Source organism: Antechinus flavipes, chromosome 6 (assembly GCF_016432865.1).
Source record: "Antechinus flavipes isolate AdamAnt ecotype Samford, QLD, Australia chromosome 6, AdamAnt_v2, whole genome shotgun sequence".
NCBI classification, from domain to species: Eukaryota; Metazoa; Chordata; class Mammalia; order Dasyuromorphia; family Dasyuridae; genus Antechinus; species Antechinus flavipes.
In genome coordinates, this window is record NC_067403.1 from 91,310,810 (window position 1) to 91,338,542 (window position 27,733).

A 27,733-nucleotide genomic window follows, 5' to 3' on the forward strand; every position below is an offset into this window, starting at 1 on the left:
GTGCTGTGTGAGCTATTGTTAGAATTTATTAAAGATAAGTTCTGAAAGAAAAGGAATTACTTCACAAAACCAGTTTCCTATTTTTGATGAGTAAGAATTTCATGTTTGCCTTTGTGTTAGAATTTCCCCAAAGTAATAAAATATATTTTACGCCTGTGTGTTCAACAAATAAACGCTACTGTTTTAGAAAATAAATCCACATATTTAAATTACTGGTACAATCTGTCAGGAGGTATCAAATTTATGTAAAAAGCTTCTAAATTAGCAAGTCTTTTGGGTAACAGGTATGCAAACAGCTGTCCTTGTTAGAATTTTTGTTAAAAGTTGATCTGAAGTAAGTTGACTATAACCATAAAGAAAGGCTGGCATTCTCCAAATGATAAATAATCACAAGATATGAACAGACAATTTGCAAATGAAGAAATTGAAACCATTTCTAATTACATGAAAAGGTATTATAAGTCATTGATCAGAGAAATGAAAATTAAGACAAATCTGAAGTACCACTACACAAACCTCAAATTGGCTAACGTGACAGGAAAAGATAATAATGAATATTGGAGGGGATGTAGGAAAACTGGAACACAAATATATTGTTGGGGGAGTTGTGAACTGATTTAACCATTCTGGAGAGCAATTTGGAACTATGCTCAAAACGTTATCAAACTGTGTATTCCTTTTGATACAGCAGTGTTTCTACTGGGCTAATATCCCAAAGAGATCTTAAAGGAGGGAAAGGGATCCACGTGTTATTAAAAAAAAAAAAATGTTTGTAGCAGCCCTTTTTGTAGTGGTAAAGACTGGAAAACTGAGTGGATGCCCATCATTTGGAGAATGGCTGAACAAGTTATGGTATATGAATGTTAGGGAATATTATTATTCTATAAGAACCGATCAGCAGGATGATTTTAGAGAGTCCTGGAGAGACTTACATGAACTGATGCTAAGTGAAATGAGCAGAACATGGCAACAACAAGATTTTATGATCAATTCTGATGTATGTATCTTTTTTCAACAATGAAATGATTCAGGCCAATTCCATGTTCTTGTGATGAAAAGAATCATCTGCACCTGGAGAGAGGACTGTGGGAACTGAGAGTGGATCGAACATACTGTTTTCCCTCTTTTTGTTATTTGCTTGTGTGTTTTTTTTTTTCTTTCTCATTCTTTTTCTTTTTGATGTGATTTTTCTTGTGTAACATGATAATTGTGGAAATATTCATAGTATGTGTTTAACATGCCTTGGATTACTTACCATCCAGGGGAGATTGTGGGAGGGAGGGAGAAAAATTTGGACAGAAGGTTTTACAAGGCTGAATGTTAAAAATTATCTATGCATATGTTTTGAAAATAAAAAGCTTTAATAAAAAATTAAAAAAATGAAGAAAGGCTGAGCATTACCCTTGTCCCTCTGAAGCAATTATCCCACCTCTACTAAGAGTCAAGATTATGTAGCTCATATATTTTTGTCATAACGTAAGCAAAGTGGAAACACTAAAAAAAGTTTGTGTTTCTGTAGGCTTTCTTTGTTTATCTATGCATGAATATGTATTTCTCAACTAGCATATTTTCACTTAGGCAAAAACCCAGTTAAACTAGTCTCATGAAAAACATAGTATTTAAATATCGATTAATTAATTATTAAAATTAAATTAATAAAAATAATAATTGAAATATTAAACTTTAGAATAAACAATATATCAAAGACATTTACTAATGACATCTTAAATTGTTGGAATCCTTACTAACTGCTAACTAATTAGAGTTGATCTAGTCTTACAAGAAGATGTTTTGGGCAGAACCTGAAACAAGGTACTAAGTAGAACTACCCATAATCCCTCTCTCTGGAAGGAGCATAAATAGGCCAATGGGCCAGTCGGAGAGTTCTTGAGAGGAAGACGCTACAAGTGGAGATTTCACGGGAATGACATGAAGATTGGAGCTGGCTGGAGGCTGAAGAAAGCAGAGGCAGAGGCTGAAGGACCAGACCTTTGGATTTAAAGACATTTGGAGAGAGCTCTTGGAACCAAGCAGAGAGATAGGCCTCTAAGCTAACCGGGCTATATTGGAGATAATAAAAGATCTGAACTTTTATCACCTGGCTGCGTTTTGAGAAGAAAAAGCTCACCACATTAAATATATTAGCTTTTTAAATACCAATTAACTTCCTAATCCATTTCTTCCATCTCTCTTTTGGCTATATATATATATATATATATATATATATATATATATTCAGAATTTCCCATAATACTATTTATTTTGTTATAATTTGTAAACATCCTGAGAAATCTTTTTTTGAGATAGTGAGTGCCAATGATTTTATAGTAAGAATTCTCAATTAAGAAAAAAAATTGTTTCAGGAAAATCCAGTATTCTTGGGTCTAGTAGCTATGAACAATTCATTCTTTTTAGTCAATTCATTGATCATATACTTAGTGCTTTTCTATTTACTAGCAAACTGCTAGGCTTCAAAGAAAAAAATATGAAAAAATCCCCTACCCTCAGAAAGCTTATATTTTATTGTAATAGAGTGGAGGGGTGATTATATCATTATATAAATAGTGTCATCTGTGGCCCCAGGTCTTCTCAAGGTTTCTGGACTTACATGACCATGAAAGTCACTTTCTCTCTTTGGCTTGTTGCCCTTTTCCCAAATTAAATCTCTCACATAAAATATAAGGTTTCAAAGAATTTTTTTCACAATAACTCTGCTATTCAGATATTACAAGTTATATTCCCATTTTTATCAATAAGCAAACAGAATCTTTTAAAGTTTTAATGATTTGTCTAAATGGAATTAGAAGCAGCAGCTTGCTGGTAAATGTTTTACAACTGATTCTCTGGTGAGAGAATATACATTTATAATGCTTTTAAATTGAATCTGCATTGTTAACATTTTCCCCCATCACATTCTTAAATCTAGATACAATAAACAAAACAATAAATGAAATGCTAATTTATAGTATTGGCCAATTTCTGAGGTGTAAGCTCACAAACTGAAAATTTAACTAATGGTCCTTTTTGAGAGTCTTCAGCACACTCTTGATAGAAATCAGATATTGTAACTTGAATGCTTTAGGATCATAGATTTACTGCTTCTACTAAACTAAAAGCTTCTTGAAGAGAACATTTCTTTCATCTTCACACAGCTAACTAATCCAACACTGTACCTCATATACAGTAGACATGTCATACATATTTGCTGAATTAAATTAAATTTTAACTTATATTTATGTCATGTAGGGGAAGGATTTGATATAACTATTTTGGATAATGACAGTGTGTTGATACTTCAGAAAGTTAAGGTAGCAAGAAGGGCAATTTATGTTATCAGAATAATTGTTTAGTTTTCATTTTATTTTTTTCATGCTGGAACTTTCTTCTTCAAATCTCTAGGAAGCATCTGCTTTGCACAGTTGGACTAACATCTTTTCCATCATACAGAGTCTATATTCTCATTGAGATTCTCCTGCTTTCTATGCAATGACAAACTACTTCATTAAGTATAGTTCCATATCTAGTTTCTCTAAATCTTGACTCAAACCAATTTGGTTCTCTTGTTCATCATTTGGGACTAAACAAATTGATGTTTGGCTGTATTATTCTATTAGCAAGCAGGGGACCACTAAATAACTAGGGCTGGCTTTTAATATTTCAACTGCACTAATGATACTACTATCTTTTTACAAAGGTTAGGAATAACTGAGAATTTTATTGACTTGGTATCATAAATTAGTATCATAGAATTAATTCAGAGATAATTTAGTCCAATTTGTGCGTTAATGAACAGAGCATTGTACTTGGAGTAATAGAAGAATTACAACAAAGAAAGAACTTCTAGTACTTTGCCCCAGGGGCTGAGGGAAGAGGCTTTTAAAATCTTAAATCCCCTTCATTCAAACTTCTATCCAGGGCATATTTTTTTAAACCTTTATTCCAAGGAGGTCCAAGGCCCTGCCCACAGAAGGAAATCAGCAAGGAGAAATCCTTTTATCCTATATTTCCCCTGAAGCTGGAAAGCAAAACTTCCTTCCTATTCTTTCACTGACCAATGTTCCCCCAGGCCAACCTTGGGCCATCTCCAGAATTGAGCTCAGAGCTATTTCCTTTGCAGGAGGTATGTAAGGTAGAACAAGAATCCTGCCACTCTCATTGGTTTCCAGTGTGACTAAAGGCTTAAAGGCTGTCTCTAATAAAACATAACATACAGCAAGTTACTCTATAGCTTCCTTTCAGTCCCTGCTGGAGGATCACTTCTACTACAATGATGCTCTGCCCCAAAGTATTTTCAGTGTCAAATCTGCTTTTTCCCTTCACAAACTCTCTTTAGGACCAACAAGACAGCCTATCCTTTTGACTGGACTTTCTAATCTAGTTATTTCCTCTGTAGTATCACAGGAAAGACAATTTCAATACTTCAGAAGATTGGACTTCAAGGGAAATATTATTCGTCCTTCAAAAGATGGCTCTTTAATCATTGATACAAATACCTAAACTCATTCTTCAAAATTTACTTTCATCTTAAAACTCTTTCTTTTTCATTATTCCCATCTTCTAGCACTCACTGTGATATGTCACCTTTATAATGACATTACTTCTCTAAAAACCTAGGACCAACTACATTTTTCCTACACTCTTGCTACTTATTGCTCTATGGAATATTTTTTTTCTCTCTGCCATTGCTACTTAGAAACTCTTTCTATACCACTTTCTTTAAGAAACCTGTCTTCTGAAGTGTGAGCTATCTAAATTTACCAGTTAATCCAAATCCCAAAAGCCATTTTCTTTTGCTTCCAGAATATTTTATTTCCTTACTCAGAGTTGAACTAGAAGAGAAAGGAAATATAGCTAAAGTACCAATACTTACGTCTTACCTAATAAGTTTTGTCCAAGAGCAAATAAGAAATATATATATATATATATATATTTGGGCAACTTCCACTAAAACATTATTAGTATTTGAATGTTTCGAAGCACTTTGATCACAATAACCTTCTAGATGTAAGTAGTCCGAAGATTGTTACTTCCATTTGACAAAGAAAGATCCTGATTTTTACAATCTTAATGTAAGCTTTAAGATGTCTAAATGAAGCCAAATAGAAAACCCAAGGGACATATAATTGTGGGAAAAGAATATGTTAACTAAACATATAATAAATTGATTCCCAAATTCATTATATATATGTGTGTGTGTGTGTGTGTGTGTGTGTGTGTGTGTGTGTTTTAAAACTGTTTTTCTTTGAATTTCTAATTTCTTTGCAGAGAAAGTCCCAGATCACTGAATTCTTACCAATGCAGATCAATGACTTTCCTGCTAGAAGGACTGGAAGCATAGAGAGCATAATTGACTTCCTCCCCCAAAAAACAGAATTGAGGAAATATTATCACTGACAGAAGTTTAATTCTACTTTATTCCATGTGCATTCTAATTTGCATTCTTTGAGTCTCAGTTTCCTTATCTGTAAAATGGGAAAAAAATATTTTGTGTACCTACCTCACATCATTCCATTGTAGCATCATTGTAATCATAAAATATGCTTGTAACATGTTAGCATTCATAAGTTTTGTGAAAGTAATCAGGAATGAGTTTGATTTTTAGTTGCCTGTTTATCAGGACAGCCAACATTATCTTTCACCTGAGATAATAGTCAAGTTTTACAAGTTTGCACTATTGTAATGGGCCAGGTATTGGGATATGGTCTGAAATAAACTAGTCTTCCATGGATATCTTCTTGTTTATGGGGGTTGGTGAGTCTATGTGTTTAATTAGTGACAAATACACAGAATCCCTAGCAATCCTGTGGAAGCTATTTAGAGTTACTAGCCTGTTTGATGGTTGGAAGGATGGTAAAAGATTTTTTCCTTTTTATGTACAATGTACATTATTGCTAGTGACTTACTGGGTACAGAAGAAACATTATTTCGTTAACTTTAAAATGGCAAATGGTAGAATGAAAATAAAGCTAAAAATAAATTCAACATGTTGAATTTACAAAGGAATCTGAGGACTAGAAAAATTAAATGATTTATTCAAAATTGATTGCTTTTTTTCACAATACCACCTTGTATTGAGCATAGAAAACAGGAAAAAAAAACAAATAGGTATTTGCATGCTTTTCTTCTAATTTAAAAGAAAAACAATAAAACAAAACAAAGCAATCCAAACAAAACAGTCTAAAAAGAAATCATAGCCACCAAAATTTAATAAATTCCCACTGTGACATGCATGTACATCATATATACATATACAAAGACAAAAATAAAAAAATTCATGCTGGCAAGGATTTGACATTCTACCTAAAAGAAGGAAAAAACAAACAAACAAACAAACACCAATATGTTGTTACAAGAAAATACTTGGCAAATTTTAAGTTGACTTGTAAATGCTGTACTATAGTGATCATTTTAATAATTTCCTTACACTATTTGACATGGGTTTGATCATCACAGGTCGAGAATCTACCACAAAGAATTCTTGGAGCATCTCTAAAATGACTTCCAGTTCTAAATGTGATATCTTTTCCTGTTGGTCCATTTGGCTCCATTTTTTTACTCAGAGAGTCTCCCACTAACATACTTTATAAGTAGGTTTTGATGTGGAGAAGGAAGTTTATGAATGGGATAAACTGACTGAAAACCTCTTATAAGAAGATGGCCTTCATCTCTGCCCTAATTGTGACTTGAGACTGCAACAACAAGTTGAGCTATAGCTAAAAACAGCAGGTATTCACTTATTTTCTTCTCTCTCCCATCACCGACACCTTGTCATTAGCATTTAAGTACTTAATATAGCAAAGTGTGTTCTGGGATCAATATGTAGTATCTGAGTGAATTAGAACTGACCAACCAATGGGAGAAAAGGTCAGAAGGGGTGAGTGTGGGGGCTTCTGGTTAGGGTCTCTATAATCCTGTGTCTGCAGTTTGCATTTGTACTCCTCCACTGATAACTTGTCTATTAGGGATTGCCCTTTCTCACAAGATTGTAATAAATCCTTTTCTACTTTTTCTCTTGAGAGTCTCTGATTTTAATTTGGGTAAGGGTTACTATTCCACAAAGTTTTGGGAACTCATTCTGGGATGTTTCCTGTTCATGAGGGGTCTTTTCTCTACTGAATCCTTGGTCAGGCACCCTCGAGAGTATACTCCAGTGCACCTTAGACTCAGTTTGGGAACCCTTATAAGGTAAATTCTTGAAGAGAGACACTTGAAGAAAGCAAAAAATGGAAATGGGCTATAGAAGATAGACGATTAATTTGGCTCAGGAGATAAGCCATCTGAGAAAAGTTTTAAATCAGCCAGATAAGTTGTATAGCAGAGCCAAATGAGCAAGAACTGGTGAGGGGGGGAATGATTAAGAGGACTTTTCCTTTGCCAAGAACTAGTCAGCCAACCCGGTGACTGGGATTGGGATTGGAAGTCTTTAAGTGATTAGAGTCCATAAAAGGCTTCAATTTCCCTTTGGTAAGTTCTGGTGAGCCTTCCATTAAACAGAACAGTTAAACATGGGAAAAGAACAATCTAAGGTACCTGCCTCTAAAAAATGTTGGGATGGAGCCAAGATGGCAGAATAAAGTCAGGAAGCTGCTCCAGCTCTCCCAGTTTCCTTGTAAAACCACAATAAACCAAGTTTCTAAACAAAATCTGAAGGAATGAAAGCATTCCTCAGCCCAGGATATATTGGAAAAAAAATTCACGAAAAGTCAGTCTCACTGGGGTGAAAAGGGTATCCAGCTCAGCTCATAAATTCTGGGAAAGGCAGTGAGAGGGTCTTAATCACAGCAAATCAGCAGCTAAGACCCTCAATCCTGGCTCAGTAGAGGAGGAAATTAATAGGGTGGCTCAAAAGGCATACAAACTCTGGGAAACCAGGTTGTTTCCTGGAAAGATCAGGCAAAACTATCCTCTACAAACAAAAGAGAGCACTGTGCTCAAAGCCAAGTCTCAGAGCTGCACAAGAAGCTTGGGACAGTGCCCCCTTTACCACAAGAACAGAACTCAATCATAAAAATTAAAAAAGAAGAGAGAGAGAGAGAGAGAGAGAGAGAGAGAGAGAGAGAGAATATCAAAAGAAAATTAAAGAAAATGAACAAGAAATAGAAAAGAACCTTGACCATAGAAAGTTACTATGGTGCCAGGGCAGACCAAAAACACAAACTCAGACGAAGATAGAATGTCCACAGAGGAAATCTCAAATAGTGATATGAATTGGTCTCAAACCCAAAGAGGCTTCTTGGAAGTGCTCATAAAAGACTTGAAAAAGCAAGCAAGAGAGTTAGAAAAAAAAATGAGAGGTTTGCATAAGAGAATCAACAGCTTGGAAAAGGAAAGGAAAAAAATAATTGCCTAAATTGTTCTGCTTGTTCAATGCTATACCAATCAAACTGCCAAAATATTATTTTATAGAACTAGAAAAAATAAGAACAAAATTCATCTGGAAGAAAAAAATGTCAAGAATATCAAGGGAATTAATGAAAAGAAAAATTACAAGACTGGTGGGTTAGCAGTACTGTTGTGCCACAGTTCTCTTTTATTGTCCTGACTCAATTACTCTAATTTTCCTGACTCGGTTTCCCTAATTGTTCTGTTTCAGTTTATAATAGTCTGTTAAAGTCCTGTGAAATCATCCCTCCCTCTTTATTAGAATATTTGATAAGGATAGAACATCTTATGTTTTAGAATATCAGAATGCCTCTCTGTTGAAATCCTTACAAAGTGTTAAGTCATTAGAATTGATAGAAACAATGTTTAAGAGTTTACACATTAGAGGTCACACATTGGAGTTCACAAGTACAGGAGATTGACAAAGTTAACTTTGTAACTTTGTGAATTCACACCTCCATAATCCCATTCTCGGAGGAGGAGTCAATCTTTGAGTTTACACTCTAAAGAAACATAAAAAGCTGGACTCAGTCAGGAGGAGTCAGTTGAAAAAGATTGAAAGCCACAAGTCAGTGAGTTTGAAAGACTGACAAGCTAAAGACTGCAGTGAGGCAGAACGAAGCATTTGGAGGAGTAGAATCAAGATTCAGAGAGACCTGGAGGCTGAAGCTAGCAAAAAGAGCTCTCAGAACCAAAGAAAGCTAACTGGGCTTTTTTGGAAGAGACAATAAAAGATTGGATTTTAACTCCTGGCTGCATTTGGAGTGATTATTACTTGGAACTGAAGTAAGACTGCCTCTAGAAAACCTCCCCAAGAAACCTGTTCCCAGAGAGAACCATTCTAGAAAAGAAGAGAACATCACACCTCTCCCCATCCCAAGCTATCAGAATATCAGATACTGTCTTATAAAGATGTCTCTCCCCATCTCTGGAGTTCCTCTCCCCATTATGTCATCCTATCTCCTATGTCATCCCCCTCTCCAGAGGCTCACCCCACCCTGTCAGAGTCTAGATATTAGGTGTGATCGATAGACTAGGACTCCTGCAAGTGCTAAGAAGAAGGCTAAGGTTTAGGTGGATGGGAAGCATAAGGTATTCATGAAGTAGAACCATGATTTATTGAGTCGAAATCAATTATCATTCCCGCTCTCAGCACCCTGACTCAGTCTACCCCCTAGTCTGAGTCACGTGTATATATGTCATTGTTTGCTGGATTCTTGGAGACAATAATCTCATTCAGCCCTGGGAACCAAACCATGGATCCATTTGGTCCCAGTATATCTCTCCCTTTTAAATAAGTTATTAAATACTCTCTAATCTCTATCTTGCCTCAGTTTCTCTGGCATTACATTACCAAACCTAACACCATATTTTAAAGCAGCAGTAATCTTAAATACTTGGTACTGGCTAAGAAATAGAACAGTGGATTGGTGGAATAGATTAAATACATGTGATACAATAATCAAGGCCTATAGCAATTTAGTATTTGATAAATGCCCAAGCTCCCAGTGTTGTAATAAGAACTCACTATTTGATTAAAAAAAAAAGAAGAAGAAGAAGAAGAAGAATCAGGAGTATATTGTACACAATAATAGTAAGAATGTGTATGAAAGACTTGGTTCTCAGTGATTCAGTGATCTAATAGAATTTGGACAGAAAATGTCACCTGTACCCAGAAAAAGAACTAAGGTAAATGAATGTAAATCAACACATGCTATGTTCACTTCTTTTTTCAGTTTTTTTTTTTTAATCTCTACTATGATTTTCCCTTTTGCTATGATTTTTCTCTCCCAACATGATTCATAACACAATGTGTATTAAAAATAACTTAAAAAAAAATCTAGTGTCCTGAAAGATAGCCTTTTAGGAAGAATTGGGATGTAGTACCAAAATGTATAGAGATTAAATACTGTTATTTTATTTTATTTGGGCAGGCACTCTACTTGGAGAAACTGCAGATTTCCCTTTCCCTTCCCCTCCTGGGGGAGGAGGGGTGTAAATTCAAAGAAGTCTTCCATGCCTAGCCTGCCAGCTTCTTTGGCTGCAATTCTAGAACTCCCCTCCCTGCCTTTACCCCAGGAGGGGCTTAGAAAGAGAGCTTGATTGATTTAGCAAAGCAGTTTGTGTTTGTGTATGAGCCTGTGTTTTTGTCTTCTATATTTCTCTCAGTCAGCTGAATTACAAAGGAAAAGATCTGACCATTTGTGACTTAAAAGTGCTTGTTTTGTATATAATTGGATTTATGAAAATAGCTTTTAGCTAGAGAGAGGAAGGACTGCTTCTGAGATAGTTAAGATAGCTTAAGTGCTACATCAAAATGGAAAAAAAAAAAATAACTGACATTTCTGGGGACTTACAACTGGCCAATTTGGGTCTTCAGAAATTTTAGTTTAAGGTATAGAACTGTTAAAAACATTTTAACAGATTCTGGGGTTTTAGACTAATCATTAAGTTGCTTGACACTGTCTGTCCTTCAGCTAATTTGAGTTAGTCTATTGTATTTGTAGATTTAATTTATATGACTAAAAGCCTTCTGAGGGTCTGAACCTGAGGCTTGCAGAAAAAATGCAAAAGAAAAACAAAACAAAACAAACAAACAAAAAAACCTAATCCTCTCTGGGATTTTCCATTCTTCTCTTCCTTGGAGAGGCTTGTGGAATCTGTTTTATGAAATCTGACTCAGTTTTCCAGTAGCATTCCTTTGAATAAGAAACCACCTGATTATTCCTGACTCTGGCTAAAAGGTGGAATTTTTATTGCATACAATTACCTGAAGTCAAACTGAGCTAAGGATACTTTATACTGTCAAGTATGTGCTCTCAGGCTGAGGCCTGAGGACCAGTTTTTGATTATAATCATGTCCTTGTTTTTTCATCTTATTGCAAATTTCTGTAGTCAGGGCAAGTGGTCAGTAGAAGTTATGAGCACAATTATATCATAAGAATGTGACCTCAACTTATGCTCTGATTGTGAACTTGAGACTTTGCAATAATAAGTTGAGACATGGCTAAAAAGCTGCAGGTGTTTGATTATCTTTTCCCTCCCGTTTCCCTATTACCATCACCACATTTCATTAGCATTTAATTATTTAATATGGTAAAATATGTTATGGGGTCAATATTTAGTTTCTGGGTAAATAAGAACTTATTTACCCAGTCAGAAGGAAGTGGGGGAGTTCTGTGTTAGGGTCTATATAATCCTATGTTTGTACATTGTACTCCTCTACTGATACCTTGTCTCTTAGGAGTTGCCCTTTCAAAATTGTAATAAATCCTTTTTTTTGCTTTTCACTTTAAGGGTCTCTGATTTTAATTTGGGTAAGGATCATTGTCCAACACATTTATACTTATGACTTTCCAAAAATCTTAGAGGAAAGGGTAGTCCATTTCTGATGCTTAGTCTTCAGATGGTATTCAAAAAATAATTCTGTTTAATAAGGAAACTTTCTACCTTCCTCTGAAGCCTATCTTAATAGTGTTTTCTTTAATTGGTATAAACTTCTAAGTTTTTTCAAATCAGAAAAAAAATATTTAAATGTATCATGTTGCAAAAAATCTCAATCCCAAACATTAATGATGTTTGAATTTCCCATCTTTACTATTTATTTGTGTAACACTGGAATTCATAAAATCTCTACCAAGATCCTATTGAAATGCTTAATTCAATCATGAAAAAGCCTCTAGCACAATACTATCAAGTAGTAGCTCTGGAAGTTCCTACAAGCATGAAGAAAATATGTTCATGGATTTTTCCTCTATCTGTAGATCTAAAAGCTATTGAAAAATCTCTAATTTGCTTCTTCTGTGATCTTTTATATCTAACTTTTTTTGTACATATTTTCATTTTGCCCCTTAAGAAACAGTCTGGCCTCTTTCACGGAGGTTGATCACTATAAGGTTAGTCCTTAGGCAGTGAAATTTTTTGACCAGAGGTGAAGAGGTGGTTGCAGAAACAGGGTGGGGGTGGGGGGGGAGTATCCAGATGACAGTACAGATTCTTGGAAGTAACAAATGAAAACTTCCCAAGAATCAGATGTTGTACATTATTATTGAATGATTTTTATACACACACACACACACACACACACACACATATATATATATATATATATATATATATATACATATATATATAGTGTTTCTTGGAGCTAGACAATTTTCAAAAAAATAAATTTTATAATATCTCTTTTGCTCTATGTCTTATGAAGAAAAGTGTGGTGTGTGTATGTGTATGTGTGTGTGTGTGTGTGTGTGTGTGTGTGTGTGTATGCATGTCTTCAACCAGTCTCTTAATTTTCAATTAACTTTAGTTAAACATGAAGAAGACTGGAAGCAAGGAAAGATGGTCTTTTTATTTTTTTAGAAATTAATCTGAACCTATAATCATAATATTGTATCCCTTTTGAGATGGAGATTTCAGACAAATAATATACAACACAATCAGTGCTGAATAAAAGTTTATCTTATGCCATCAAAAGGCAGAGTAAAGAATGAAATTCTAGTATGCTTTTATCCATAGTACTAATCATGAGCAAAAGATCCTAAGTAAATAACTCTTATATTGGAAAGAGTGATAAGCACAAAATCTAGGACTGAAAATGACTCAAGAATTAGGATTTCTCGTGACTAAATTCAAGTTTGTTTAATACCATTACATAAAAAGAGAATGAGAAAGGAAAGAATTCACAATATGGAGTACAGATCAGGGAAATGCTGAGAACTGAAGGAAGAAATGTCTTATCTGAGGAACATCAGTGGATACAGTATCACCACATCTTTAAGTATGTGGAATAAAGTATAAGACAATTCACAAAGTAGCAAGGGTCAGGGTTATAAAAAAGTTTTAAAATAAAAAAAATATTTTGTTATTTGAACCTAGAGGTAATAATGGACCCACTGGTATTTATTGAAGAGGCCTCAAGGAGGCAGGGAGAGGGAATATGATAGCACAGCCATTACTTAAGCCCCAGAATTTGCACTTAGAACTGAAAAATGCTACATTATAGATGTGATGAATTTATCTCACACCATCTCATGCAAAAAAAACAAAAACAAAAACAAAAAAAAAACATTTAATGCCAATTTAATGCCAAATCTCGAAGATATCCTGGGCATGGAATAAGAGATTTAATATAGGGAACTTGTAATGCAAAAAAAAAAAAAAAAAAAAAAAAGTCAACTTATCAAGTGTGTAAGTGACAAAGAAAATAATCTGAAACCAGAGTTTCTATTGTGTTATTTTCTCACCCAACATAAGGCACTTACAATCCATGTTACATCTATATATAAGCAAGAGGATGAAGCCTTCTAGAGCATATTTGATTTCAACGATGTTTCTCTTCCAGAAACAAAAGCACTGTTAAACCACTTTATTGCTTACTGGAAAAAGGTATTAGACTTGGCAGCAAGGACACTTTCTGGAATGTCAAGCAGTTATTGACTACCAAGACTATGCTATTACATTTCAAAGAACATAAGCCACTGATTCTTAACACTGACATTTCACCTTACTACCTCAGAGCTGGCCTTAGTCATAAGATAACCAGTTGAGTGGAGGAACCAGTTGTTTACCACTCAAGAACAATATGATTTATAGAAGAGAATTACACATTAAGTTGACAAATTACTGTTTTCAAAGAAGTCAAGGAGTTTTAAAACCATCTCTTTCCTAGCCTCATGGAATCTCAGAGTTCAAAAAGCATCTCAGAGATAGTGTACTCCTACTGAGATCCAAGAAATGTGCTTGGACTTTAGCTTCTTTTATCCATCTATCTATCTAACTCCATTTATCTATCTGTCTGTCTATCTATCTATCTATTCATTCTTTTTTTTTTTTTTTTCAGTTTTCAGTACAGATCGTAGAGTCCTATGTAGTAGCTCTAAGCAGTATTACAAGTGGATTATTGCTGCCAAGCTAGGAAGGAAACCCTGAGAAGACACAGTGCTGTGCTGGGAACAAGCCAGAGTTGGAGGGTGTATGGGAGAGGGGGGGGGGTAGTCTTGGAACTTGGTGGGATTATGCTATACATATAGCCTAATGTACTTTGGGAGCTATTTTGATGCAGTGATAATTTTTTGCAGGTTTTTTTTTTTCTTTTGTTTTAGTTTCAGTAATTATATGACACAAAATTTTGTTCAAATAGTTTATATAGCTTAAAAAAAAAGGTTTTGTCAAAAACTATGCATTGTTTCATTCTCTATCAACAAAGAAATCAGAAGGATTTAGCATTTGAATTGTACAAAGTTTCTCAGAGTGACCTTGACGCTTTGTAGAATTATGAACTAATATCTATTATTGAATGTTAAAGGATCTTTTCAGGATATTAGGTAAATAGAATCAGAAATCTAAGATTCTACCAACCATAAAAGCAGCAAAGTTTGAATATTCTATTACAGAGAAAATGTCTTTTCTTTTTTGATAGACTGAATGGAGAATGAGTGAGGGAAGTCAAGAGGGTAGGGTAGGGCTGGTCAAGAATTGAACTAGGTTCAAAGACAAACTTGCAATAGATCTCACAAAGAATATGAAAATTGCAGGCAATTATATGTATGTATTGCCACATCTCTTGCAAATCCCCAAATTACCTAATCTTGTATGGATGGGAGCAACTTGGGGATATGAATAGTCTGTCCAATAATGGCTTGGTCAGTAAGATTATATGGGATGCCAATGGAATGGGCAATGACAAATTCAATGCAAAAGGCTCTGAAGGCAGAAGATTTGCACAAGATATGGCAATATATACATGTAATTGCCTGCAATTTTCATATTCTTTGGGTCTTACCCCAGTAATGCACTTCTGGCACACGCAGAAAGCGCGGCTAACTAACAGACTGGCCAACAAGGACAAGAGCCTTCTCTCCTGATGTGGAAGGGCTTAGATGCCATATGAAAGGGTCCAGGTTGGGTCAAGGTTTGGGGTCCTGGGTACGCTCTTGCCATTCCAGATGCAAACCCAACAGCAGAGGAGTGGATCCCACCCAGAAATATCCGTGACCTGGGGAGCCAAGAAGAGAAGGACCACACAACGGCATCGCCAATGATGACGGCTCAGAAAGATCGGCCAGATGTCAGCAGACACTGATGGCAGCCATATCCTTCCTGACTGTGACACCAGAGACGGCAGATACAGCACACAGTGTGGCAGCTGAATTGGACTGTCCTGGGTGATGTACAACACCTAGAGACTGACAGAACTGGACAATGGCTTGTGTGCTTCTCCCATGGCTACCTACTATTCATATGGTGGCTTGGAGAGAGGCTCCGCCCTGTTTTCCACTTATAGAAAATGCCTTTAAATTAGTGGGTGAAAAACCAACACTTCCACCTGCCAAAGTTAGTGAAGTAGTGCTATAGGACATGACTTTTCTTGTATACACCTTCCTCTGTGCCTTTCTTTACCAAAAGGTGTATACAATTGAAACCACAGACTTTTGACATCCTATCTCCCTGAACATGACTTTCTTGATTAGGTTGAACACCATGTTATCCTTGCTTGGTTTTGGCTCCTGTTGGACCTAGTTATTACTGTTTTACTTTTGTTTGCCTTTGTTCTGTTATATACATTCTGTAATCTCATTGATCAAGGGAGTTATTGTTGATAAAGTTAGCTTGATGTGATTAGCAGTTCCCACTATGCAAGAGAAGGGAATTATAAGGGTTGGAGGAGGAGCCTTGCATGGCACAACCAGGAAGTACAAAGGCTTTGAATCCTGAAATCCCCGGATGTGGTTTTCTTGTGACCAGCACAGACCACCATGGCGTGAATGAAAGCTCTGGTCTCACTGAGATTGTGTTGTCAACAGGAGACGTCTAATTGGCTGTGCATGTGACCTCATAGAACCGATATAAGCTGTGGGGACCAGGAAGTAGGTAAGGTTTACTAGGGGTCTTACCAGGGAGTTCACAGAGATAGTGAGCAAGAGGTTAGCTATGGCACGAAGCAAACATGTGGAATAAAGACCTTGAATTTGCATGCAGCTGTTCTCAGTGCTCTACAAACCATTAGAACCACTGTGTGATAAGGCAGTGGCCAGAGATCTCTGAAGACCTCTGATTGAGGTAAGATTGGTAAAGAAACACTGTGAGAGACAGTGGTCAGAGATTTTTCTGAAGGCCTGGGAATTTGGCATGACTGGTAATCCTAGCATCTGGGTGAAATTATGGAATCTTTGTGAAGAATATTCATACCTTAGTTCTTATGCTGTCCAGGAGGGAATGTGGCAACATTGCTGGTTAATTAATATCTATCTGAAACCAGATAAAATTGTTCTATAAAATGGTGGTCCTCAAAGTATAGTCCAAAGAATTGTTGGGGTCTCTGAAACCCTTTCAAAGGGTCTACAAATTCAAAATTATTTTTTATTTTTAATATAGTAAATAGCTATAAATATAACCCATGTGAACAAAAACTCTTTGAACAGATCCTTGATAGTTTTTTTTTAACAACATGAAGATACTGAGAACAAAAGTTTGAGAACCACTGCTTTTCAGGTGTGTCATCTCTTTTGAAGGTCCAATCACCTCTGCATCCATTGTTAATGTCTGCTTTTCTCTGTCTATCTATCTATCTATCTATTCATTCTTTTTTTTTTTTTCAGACCAGTATTAGCTATTACTAGGAAACTAAGTTTAAACTAATTTGGTGTTTAAAAAAATATATAATGATGGATTGAAAAGCACAAAGCCTGTATATTGTAGCCTTCTTCTTAATTTACTCAAGAATCATGGTTTCAGCAAGATATGGTATGAAGCATCCAGAGCCCATTTTATATGCTTTTTTTTTTTACTCACAAATTCATTTTTATTTTATTTAGCAATTGCTATGTAGAATATTAAAAAAAAATAAAACATGATCCCTAATTCTTTGAAAATTCTTATGAAATTAATAGAATTGCATTTAATCGATTTTTGTTGAAATAGTTTTTCAAAAGGATCAATATCATTCCATAAGTGTAAATCATGTTTAGGGCTTTAGGTTAGGACTCTGAATAGCTATCATTTGCACAATACTTTGAGGTTGTTACAAAATACCATTCAATGATTCTTGATGATTTCTCAGAAAATGAGGCCATCAATTCATGTTGTATACCAATTATAGTAGATGTCCACTCACCATTCTTTATTTGTAGGTTGGTCATACTGCCATTAATTTGCTAGTCTCTCTTCATTTCTATATTATAGTCCTAATGAATTAACCAGTAATACAATAGGTAAAGGAAGTAGTATACCTCTCCTAATACATATACTTGTTACTTCAACTCTGAGGAAAGTAAACATAATATAATTATGATGTAAGTTCATTAGACTAAGTCTGTGGTAATAGCAAGTACAGAACTAGGTAGTTCTACCCACAAAGATATCTTTTTAGAAGAAAAGTATTGTAAACAAGAGACTGTTTTGTTCATCAAACTTTGTACAAATTTCCCTCTGGTATAGAATCACAAAAGACAAAAAGCACTTGCATGGAATACTAACCAATTCAAAATATTGTGATGATTTGTGATTTATGTCTAATAAGATTAAGAGCTTATCTAAATAAAAAGGGTGGGTGTGGGTGGGTGGGTGGAGAGAGAGAGAGAGAGAGAGAGAGAGAGAGAGAGAGAGATAATATGTTGGGGTTTTTTTGTTTATTTCTTCTTTAATTTTGATGCTAGCATTCGTGCATTCCATTCATGCCACTAAAAGTTGTTTTTTGGTTCGTTTGTTTGTTTTTCTCCTCAAAATGAAACCTAAAATCAAGGAGAATAAATGCAACAGTGGTGCTGAGATACATTAGAGAATCATTCCTAGAAAAACTATCATACTATTCAGGATATGAGTAGTTTCTCAACCATATGTTTAACCAGTTTAATCAACTTCCATCTTCCCACTTCCAATTTGGAAGTGGAGTCTGATAGCTCCTTGAATAACTTTTGAACTACAGTGAACCCCACAAATAAATCTCTGGAAATTTGCATCTTGTAATAATAGCAGATGAAGCAATTTATACTTTTTTCCTTCTTAAGGTGTCATGAAGACAAAGAATCAAGCAAAATCAAGAGATAATCTGATGAATTTTTTCCAACAAGTGATTTGGTTTCCTTTCCTCTTGCAGGTTTAGAAGTATAATTCTTTAAACTGGTGATCAGTTTCTGTGGTGATTGTTACATACTATTATGACCAAATTTCTGTTTTTTAGGCAGAAATATTTTTGGTTGATTTTTTTGGTTATTCTGTTGTAAGCCTTACCCTATTTTTTCAAAATATAAAAAGCACTATCAAGGCAAATGATAAAAGGTTTTTTTGCACTGAAACTCTAAAAGTTTCAGCATTTTAACTTATTGCTTTTTGGAATTTAAAATAAGCACAAGCCTTTATGGTAGAAATATTTTAATAGTTTAGCTTCTATGTACTCTTGTTAAAAATAGATGTATTTTTTTTCTGTTGCTGAATTGCACTAATTTTATCCCCAGTACACTTAGCATAGTGACTTGTCTTTACTCAAACACTGAAACAGATCTAGGACATCACTGACTTGGATGTTCCTTTATCATGCATATATTAAATCTTTAATAAATGCTTGTTAAATATAATTTAATTGCATTTCCTCAAATGCAATTCAATCATCATATAAACCTATACAAAATCATTAACCATTACATTGTTTCAATTAGTATTTTTAAATTTATTTTTGGTATAGACTTGGGATTTTATTATTATGATGCAACAATGTAGGAACATCTACAGATGTAGGTCAGCAATTCCTCTGTAGTTTGAAGCTTTAATTGGCAGAGAGATCCAAGAGTAATATTAAGTGTCTTGCCTGTGGTTACGTAGCTAATATGTGTCACAGGCATCAGAACTTGAATCTAGGTCTTTCGGACCCTGAGGCAGGCCCTATATTCATGTCACATTGCCTCACATTACCATTTAGTTTTCATCTGATTTTTAAAAATGTGTTACTCAGAAAGAATAAACCACGACATCTATCCTTTGTCATAGTTTCTATTTAAATTGATAATTGTTGGCTTTTTTAATCAATTAGTTACAGGCATAGTAAATGTTCAAAAACCTGAACTATAGTCTAGATACAGACACAAATATTCCTATTGAAACTCAAATGACTTTTGTGTTTTGTCAGAGTTATGGACTGCTTTCTAACTTCAGTTTTTAACCAATATCATCTGCAATGTTTTAAAAAATATCCGACTCATGGAAAATTACCTTGAAGAATTTAAGTAATTTATGTGACTGAACCTGGATTATATAGCTAATATGTGGAATCACAAATTTATAAATTGCTATCTGATACCTTCTCCCCATTTTAAAAAGAAGAAACTCATGTTTACTGACAATAAGTGACTTCTCCAAAGTTACATTGATAATAAGCATCAAAGGTAGAATCTGATACTTCAAATGTAGAACCACTAAATTACTAATTATGCTACCACATATCTTTTGGAGGGATGGGGGATGAGTAGTTGAGGCAGGAAGTAAACTTCTTTCTGACTGTCACTCACCCCTGTTTCCCTAAGTTTCCTCATTTGCAAAACAAGCTAGAAAAAGAAATGGCAAATCATTTTAGTATTTTGCCAAGAAAATCCCCAAATGGGGTCATGAGGAGTCAGACATAGCTCAGCAACAACTTCCTGACTCTGAAGCTATCTGTCAATGCACTATGCCATTTGTTTCATAGTATAGTTGCTGCTGAAGCATTAAGTACTTTCAAGTAAGTAAATATGCACAGCTAAAATAAATAAAAAGTATTTACAAAGTGGAAAAGGAATGCACTGTATTATTTGCAATGGTTAGTCTGATTTGTCTTATTCTTGAAGAAAAGTTCTGACTCTCAATGATCACCATTTTCTTTTCTAAGTATTCACAAACTATTTTTTCAAAATACATTATAGAATGTTTTTTTTTTTTTTTGAGGAGTCAGAATTAAAGAATAATCGCCTATGCATTATAGATTCTATCCTATTCCTTTTCTGGAAAAGGCTCACTCATCACAAATCTGTAGCAAATCTTTCCTTGTTGACAAGTTCTCAAAGATCTGCTGATATTTCTCAGGAAACCTGGGTGACAGTTATTTCCATGCCTTGGAATGTATTTCTAGAATATTCATTTAACACTGATGACTTAAATTCATTGAGGATAATTAGAATCTGTTTTACTCTTTCCTTATAATTTTTGTTATTCATCTCATTGATAGGCACCTGTAATTTGGATCTTTTTCCCGCTGGAAGGTTATTGTGCCCTGCTTTCATCTTCAAAAGGTTATTGTAATGAGATAATGAGATGAAATGAGATAAGATGTATAAATTGCTTTGCAAATCTTAAAGAAATGAGTGTTTTATATATGTATATATAAAAGAAAAACACAAATACATTTACATACATAATCTAACTAGGCAAACTTTAAAGTGTTCTAGAACTGATTGTTGTTATTACTGTACAATATTTTCCAATTTTATTAACATTCTTACTTAATTTTAAAGCTAACTGTTTAAAAATGTCAGTTTTTTTTTTGGGGGGGAGGGGTACAAATAATTTTATTTCTCAAAATTTTGTGGAGATATAGAAATGCAAAAGAGCAAGAACATAAGAGTATATTAGGAAACAATTTATATCTGACAGTATTTTACCAAATTTTCTTCATGATTACTTATAGGTAACTATTCTTTCTGGGACCACATTAAGGTCTCACTGCCTCAAGCTTCCTGACTGACACTTGACAAACCCTTTCAGATTTTCCAGAAAGTTGATGTATTCTTAGTGTTCTAAGGCCATGCTGAGTTGGATCTGTTCATCTGCTAATGTATTTTTCACCCCTCGGTTACCCAGGAAGACCCAAATGGTCATACAGGGCCCATTTCAGGGAATCTGTACATAGAGTATAGTTTGTATCCTTCCAGTCTGACCAACTGGTAGACTGAAAGCACACTTTCCAGATGAAGAAAATGCCATTCTCTATCTCTTCTTCCTGTCCAACCTCATGCTCTGGATCAGTGGTGGTTCAATACAATGCTATTCTTGGTATCATTCTTCACAACCTGCAACCAGGAAGGTAAACTGGAGGGACAGAAGTTCAGGCTCTTGCTGTTTTTGTCCTTTCTGTCACTCTGATAGCTCATCGTCAAATGTGGGTGGGATGCTGTTAATATTGAATGTGACCATGATCCTTTTTCCAGCTAATCACCAGACAAACTTGGCTTCTGTCCCTTGCACAGCCAGTTCCCAGTCTCCTGATATCTTGGAAAGATATTTGTGTTTTTGGATTTTCCTCTCCTTTAATTTCATTTTTCAGGATATGGGGTCTTGATGCAGAACCTCCACAGATGCAGGAGCAAACCAGGGCATACTCCAGATTGCTGCAGGAGGTGGGAGCCATAGGGCTCCAGCTTGCTCTTGGTTCCTCTGCCTAGGAGGCTTCTGAAGGCATGGGCAGCTGTGGTCACAGTGGGGAGCAGGGCTAAGACTGTGGGATGCAGCAGCAGGGGAAGCAACAGCTGGATTATGAGTGAAACATGTAGAGGGGGTGATCAAAGTCAATGATCAAAGTCAATCAAAAAGAAACATTGATGTCTTTTATCATATTCTGCCATTTCCTGCTACTTCTCCCTGCCTAAATGAATCTTCACTCTTAAGCAGGTAAAGAATTAAGCAAATCTATCCCAACTAAGTTTTCAAAAAATGTAATATTCACTCCTGGCATACATATATAAGCATAGATATATAGACATTCATTGAGATTTTAGAAGAGGGGCAAGTAATAATAAAAATTAAGTAACAGTGGTAAAAGCAGGAGAATTATGAGTTAAAAGCTATTCAAATATTTTGTGGTTGAAATATCTCAAGATTTAAAGTTATGAGACATATATTCAATTTCTTCTTCTTCCACATTACCCATGTGACCTTGCACAAGTCATATAACTCCTTGCAGCCTCAATTACCTCTTCTAGAAAAAAAGAAAGGGCTGGATTAGAGACTCTTTAATTTCTTTTTTTCTTTTCAACTCAAAATGCAAACTAGGGAGTAAAACTAATTCCATGGACAAGTATGTTATTGTCCTGCCTCACCTTCCTAAAATGATTAAAAAAAAAAAAGAGAGAGAGAGAGAGAGAGAGAGAGAGAGAGAGAGAGAAAGAATAAATTGAAATGATCATGTTAATTATTTACTTTCAAATAAAAATAGTTTCCTGTAGTAATCTTTGCAATCTTTCTCATATAATGAATTTTAAAAATATCTTTTCCTAAAGACTATAGTGCTAAATTATTAATAAACTCCTAAATATATATTTGATGGGAGATAACATAATGAAGGCATGAGTTTGGACACAGAATATTAGTATGGTGAAACTGCATTGAAAGATTGCTTTGTCACAAAGAGATCACAAAATAGGTTCTAGACCCATTTCTTCTATTGACTAGCTGCATGAATTTTAATTTCTATGCTTTATAAGCTATAAAATAATGTTTGTTCTAGATCATCTTTTAGATTTCTTCTAAATCTCTGGGATCTTATGATTTCATTCCCATTTATATTGGATAATACAGGAGTGTGTGTGTGTGTGTGTGTGTGTGTGCAGGAAGTGAAATTTTATTTCTCCTCATTGTCAAAAGATTGCTTTCTTAAGGCAGCTAGGTGGAACAGTGTACAAAGCATCAGCCCTGAAGTCAGGAGGACCTGAGCTCAAATTTGACTTTAGACACTTAACACTTCCTAGCTATGTGACCGTGGGCAAGTCACTTAACCCCAATTGCCTCAGCAAAAAAATAAAAAAGGGGGGATTGCTTTCTTTGATCAAGCCAACAGTCCCCTGGCTAGTATTTCTACTTTCTGGTTGACCAGCTCTCTTATACAAAGCATATGTAACTCAAACCCACTTTCAAAGTTTTTTACACTTTTCTTTTTAAATATTACCACTAAAGTCAATATTAACTTTGAATCTTAGCTATTACACACATACATATTTTATAAGTACCAAATCCAGATGAAACATTGGTATCAATTTTTACTCTACCTCATCATGTACGACCATTTTATTATTTCTAATGTATAAATCGCCAGTATTATCTCCCTCTCCTCTTAGGATTTTAGGTCCAGCAATAACCAAGCTTGCAAATAAAAGTTTCTTATGAAGCTGTGGCAGGTAAGCATAACTCAACCTATTGGGGCATAATCCATTGCACATACTTAATCTATTAGGATATTAATATTCGCCAACAAAAATGGCATAAAATTAATCACATAAGATGGTGCCCAATAGGGAGTTGCTGGTGGAACTGATGAAAGAAATGTCAAATAGAGATGACCTGAATGGATGCAAATTATCTAATGGTCCATTTGCTTTTGTGTTATTTTCATTGTGAATATATATGAAATCTCATCATCATCAAATCTCATCCCAAATGCATTCTGATAAAATGGTCCTTCCTTATCTTTTCTTGCTATAGTAAGCTTTTTAAAAGCCCACTCATCTGCATTTCATTTTGCATTAACCCAATTTCTCTCCTGTTTCTTGTTCCACATTATCCCAAATTTATTCAAAGTATTCTCTATTTACTCATTTTTGTATTAATTTGGAGTCATACAAATATATTTTTAGTTATATTAAAAATTGCTTGTTTTTCTTTTTCCAGGGAATCATAAAATTTAGAGCTTCAAGGCAACTTAGAGATCAAAGGATCATAGAATCACACACTTAAATGTTCAACTTTCTGTACAGATGATGAAACTGAGGCATAAAGATGTCTAGTAATTTTTTCAAGGTCAACATGCCAATACATAACATAGCCAGTATTAGAGTTATATCATAAATTCAAATTTAATCTTATTTGAAATAGTTATACAATGTTAGGTGACTTTACATTAAAACAGAAATACTGTAGGTTAGAAATCATCAATCTGGAATTTTTAGTTATACCTTTTTACTTAGAAAATAAGGGCTTTAAGTTCCTCCTATCAAACTATCACTGCCATATAAAAACCAAAGATAATATTATCTGGTTTTTGGTTCTAGCTCTTTATCAGACCATGCTCTTAGGATAAGTCTCTTAGCATGTAAATTTAGATAATGGAGACAACTAGGAGGCCATCTAATCCATCCCACTCATTTTAGAGATGAGAGAAATGAGGAAGGAAAATATTTGCTATTACATAGCTAGTGACTCAACCTAAAATCTGTCTTTAAATCTGATCATCTTGTCTCTACTATGTTATATGATATGCTTTCACCTCTGAATCAAAATCTGCTTTCAAATCATTTAATCACACTGAATAACCGTAAGTATGCATTACCCTCCCAAGGGAGCTTTTCAAGGAATGTCAAGATGCCAAGCTAAAGCTATGAAGCTCTAAGGGCAAAATTTCAAATAAAAGGTATTACCAAAAAAGACTCTGGAAAGTCATCTGAGTCTTTCCTGTCTGAAATGTTAACACAAGGCTCTGTTTAAGGAAGGAATGACTTTTAACTTTCTCTTTATTCTTTCTGTCTTTTTTTTTTCCATGCCAGCTTTCTCTATTATTGCCATCTGCTCCTGAAGTACTGGCGCCAACGTTTAATTTGGAACAGTGTTATTTAGATGTTTTCATACCAACTTTTGCTGAGGGACTTTCATATCCTGCCAGTTTAGGCTTATGCAGTATATGTAATGCTTGTTGAGGTGATTTAAGCTCAACAGGTATAGTTTCACCAGATGTTCTCATGCTTACAACAACTCAACAACAGGTATGTCTAGGGGCTTTAAGAGGAGTTGGATGTCTATGAAATATTAGTACTCCAGAGTTCTTTAGAAAACACTAACTCCAGGATTATTGGTGATAATTCCATTATGACATTTAAATCAATAATTTTAATGGTTCTCCAATAAAGTCATATGCATGGTGTGAAGATGACTCTGGCTTTTCTAGAAAGTCCTGCCAAATTTGAGGTGGAGCTTAATAATAAAACTAGCAAAAAAAAAAAAAAAAAAAAAAAAAAAGGAGTGTATGTTTTCTGAGGATCAGTTTGCTTAGGTGCAAAGGTTCCCACCATAGTATTTATAATATTATTTTGACATCTATGCAAAGACCAATTGTGAATCGTATCACTAATTATTATTAAATAGAAAATGACGGATTAGGATGACTTTCTTTTCTTCCATGTAGGAAATTCCTAGTGTTTTAAAGATCCTTTACTCATGCAGTTGAGTACTTAAAATCTGTAATTTTGTCTTACTTAGTTGCGTGCATCATTGGGACATTAATTAATTTAGCCAGAGCCATACAAGGTCCTATGTGTCAGAGACAGGACATTTATTCCAGTCTCTCTAACTCCTAAGTCACACTTATTCATTATAACATGTTGCCTTTCATCATTCAAACATCATTAACAATAATTGTAAGAATAAATAAAATGGAAAAAAAAAACAGAAACAAAATATGTATTTCACAATATGTTTGAAATTCACTGAAAGGTATTGTTTTGGGTGAATATTTATAATAATGCCAGAAGTAAAATTTGAATACTTATCTCTTTTCCTTCAATAGTAGAATTTAGTTAACATCTAATTACATAAAGCAAGACTTTTTTTCTGAACTATAGGCATACAACTTATAAGAATACTCTAAAATATGGTTTGCATTTTTATAATGATGTTAATGTTACTGGTTTTTATTAATAATGAAACATATTAATTTTGTTGATCAATAACCATTGATTAAGGACTTAATATGTCAGGCATTGTGCTATTCATTAGATATAGAAAGGCAAAAATGTTTGCTTTATGCTCAAGGAGTTCCTATTCTAACAGAGGAGACAATATGCAAATAACCATTTATACATAATACACAGAGAGTGTAACTAGAAAGTTATCTCTGAGGAAGCTTATTGATTGGATGGCAGGAAGAAAGCCTATTCCAGAAAGTGAAATTTTAGATGAGTCTTAAAGGAAGGTGGATAGAGTGCTGAGCCTGGAGTCAGGAAGACTTATCTTTATGAGTTCTAATCCCATCTCAGACACTTACTAGCTGTATAATACTGGACACATCATTTAGCCATGTTTGTCTCAGTTTCCTCATCTGTAAAATAAGCTAGAGAAGAAAATTGCAAGTTATTCCAGTATCTCTTCCAACAAAAACCTAAAGTAAGTTACAAGGAGTTTGGTGTGACTGAGACAATTTAACAGCAGCACCTGCTTGAAGAAATTCAACGAGGTCAGGAGGGAAATGTAGGCAGAGACCACATTCAAGGAAAAAGCATCAGAATAGGAAGTGGAATGAATGTCATATGAAGAGATAAAGAAGTAGGATACTATAGATGAACAAGGGAAAATTTGTAAAAGGTAAATAAATTTGAGAAGACTAGAGTAAGAGATAGAAAAAGTAGAAAGAGGACAGATTATTAAAGTTATTTTTTTTTGTTGTTGTTTTTTTTTTTTTTTGTAGCTAAACAGATGTTTTATAAGTGATCCTTGAGGTAATGAAGAGTCACAGATGTTTACACAGTCAGGATTACTTAGGTAGCTAGCTGAATGGAGGATGAGTTGGAATGAAAGAAATCTAAGTGGGATGATGTTCCAGATTGGAAGTTGAACAAGGGAAGAGAACAAGACTTATATGAAAAATGGGAAAGTAGGGCTCGTAAGACTTGGAATTCACAAGATATTTAATTTTATCTAATTAATTAACTAACCTAATATTACTAGCTCTTGATTAATTAAATTTCTTAGCTTAAATATTTTTTCACTAAACCTGTCCATTTCCCCAAATTCCTCATTTTGGTGAAAACACCCATTTCAAATTCACTGCTCTTTTGATTGTACAGGTTCTCATAAGAGAACATGGATTAAAGAAAAACTGAATTTAGGTCCTGCCTCAATCTTAGGTCATGGTGTCATTTAAATGTTCATTATCCCCCAGACTACTCTTTAACACCATGACTTATAGTAGTTCTCCACATGGGGGGAATTTTAGACTTAAAAATAAACAAATTCATCGAAGAAAAGAATTAGTTTTAACAAATAAAATCAAGAAAGATACGCTTAGTTTTCTGGATATATTCTGATATTTTCAAAGAATTCAGTCCCAGGAGGGATTTGGACTTTGGACGAACTTTGCTAAATGCTTTTGCTAAGCACAAATCATTTTAAAATCATGTTTGTTTGCCATCCTTTTGCTTTATTTTTCTGTGGGTGAAAGTATATTGATTTTAGTCTCAGAGTGTTCGACTAGCTTAATATGATAAAGTTCCATGGCCTTCTCCAGATAAAACATAAAGCTTTAAATCAACCTTAGCCATATAATATATAGAAAAAATTTGAGTTTTAAGATAGATGTCCTCTGCTATCAAATATGAGAATGGGTCTAAAGTGTTTTATCTGTCTTATT

At 34.6% G+C, this 27,733-nt stretch overlaps 1 protein-coding gene and 1 pseudogene across 1 annotated transcript in view; both read right to left on the reverse strand.

Annotated features, from left to right (window-relative positions):
- The window catches only part of FSTL5 (follistatin like 5), a 994,361-nt gene that overhangs the window by 386,717 nt on the left and 579,911 nt on the right, over positions 1–27,733 (reverse strand). The window lies entirely within an intron of this gene.
- Positions 21,067–21,878, reverse strand: LOC127540592 (complement component 1 Q subcomponent-binding protein, mitochondrial-like; annotated as a pseudogene).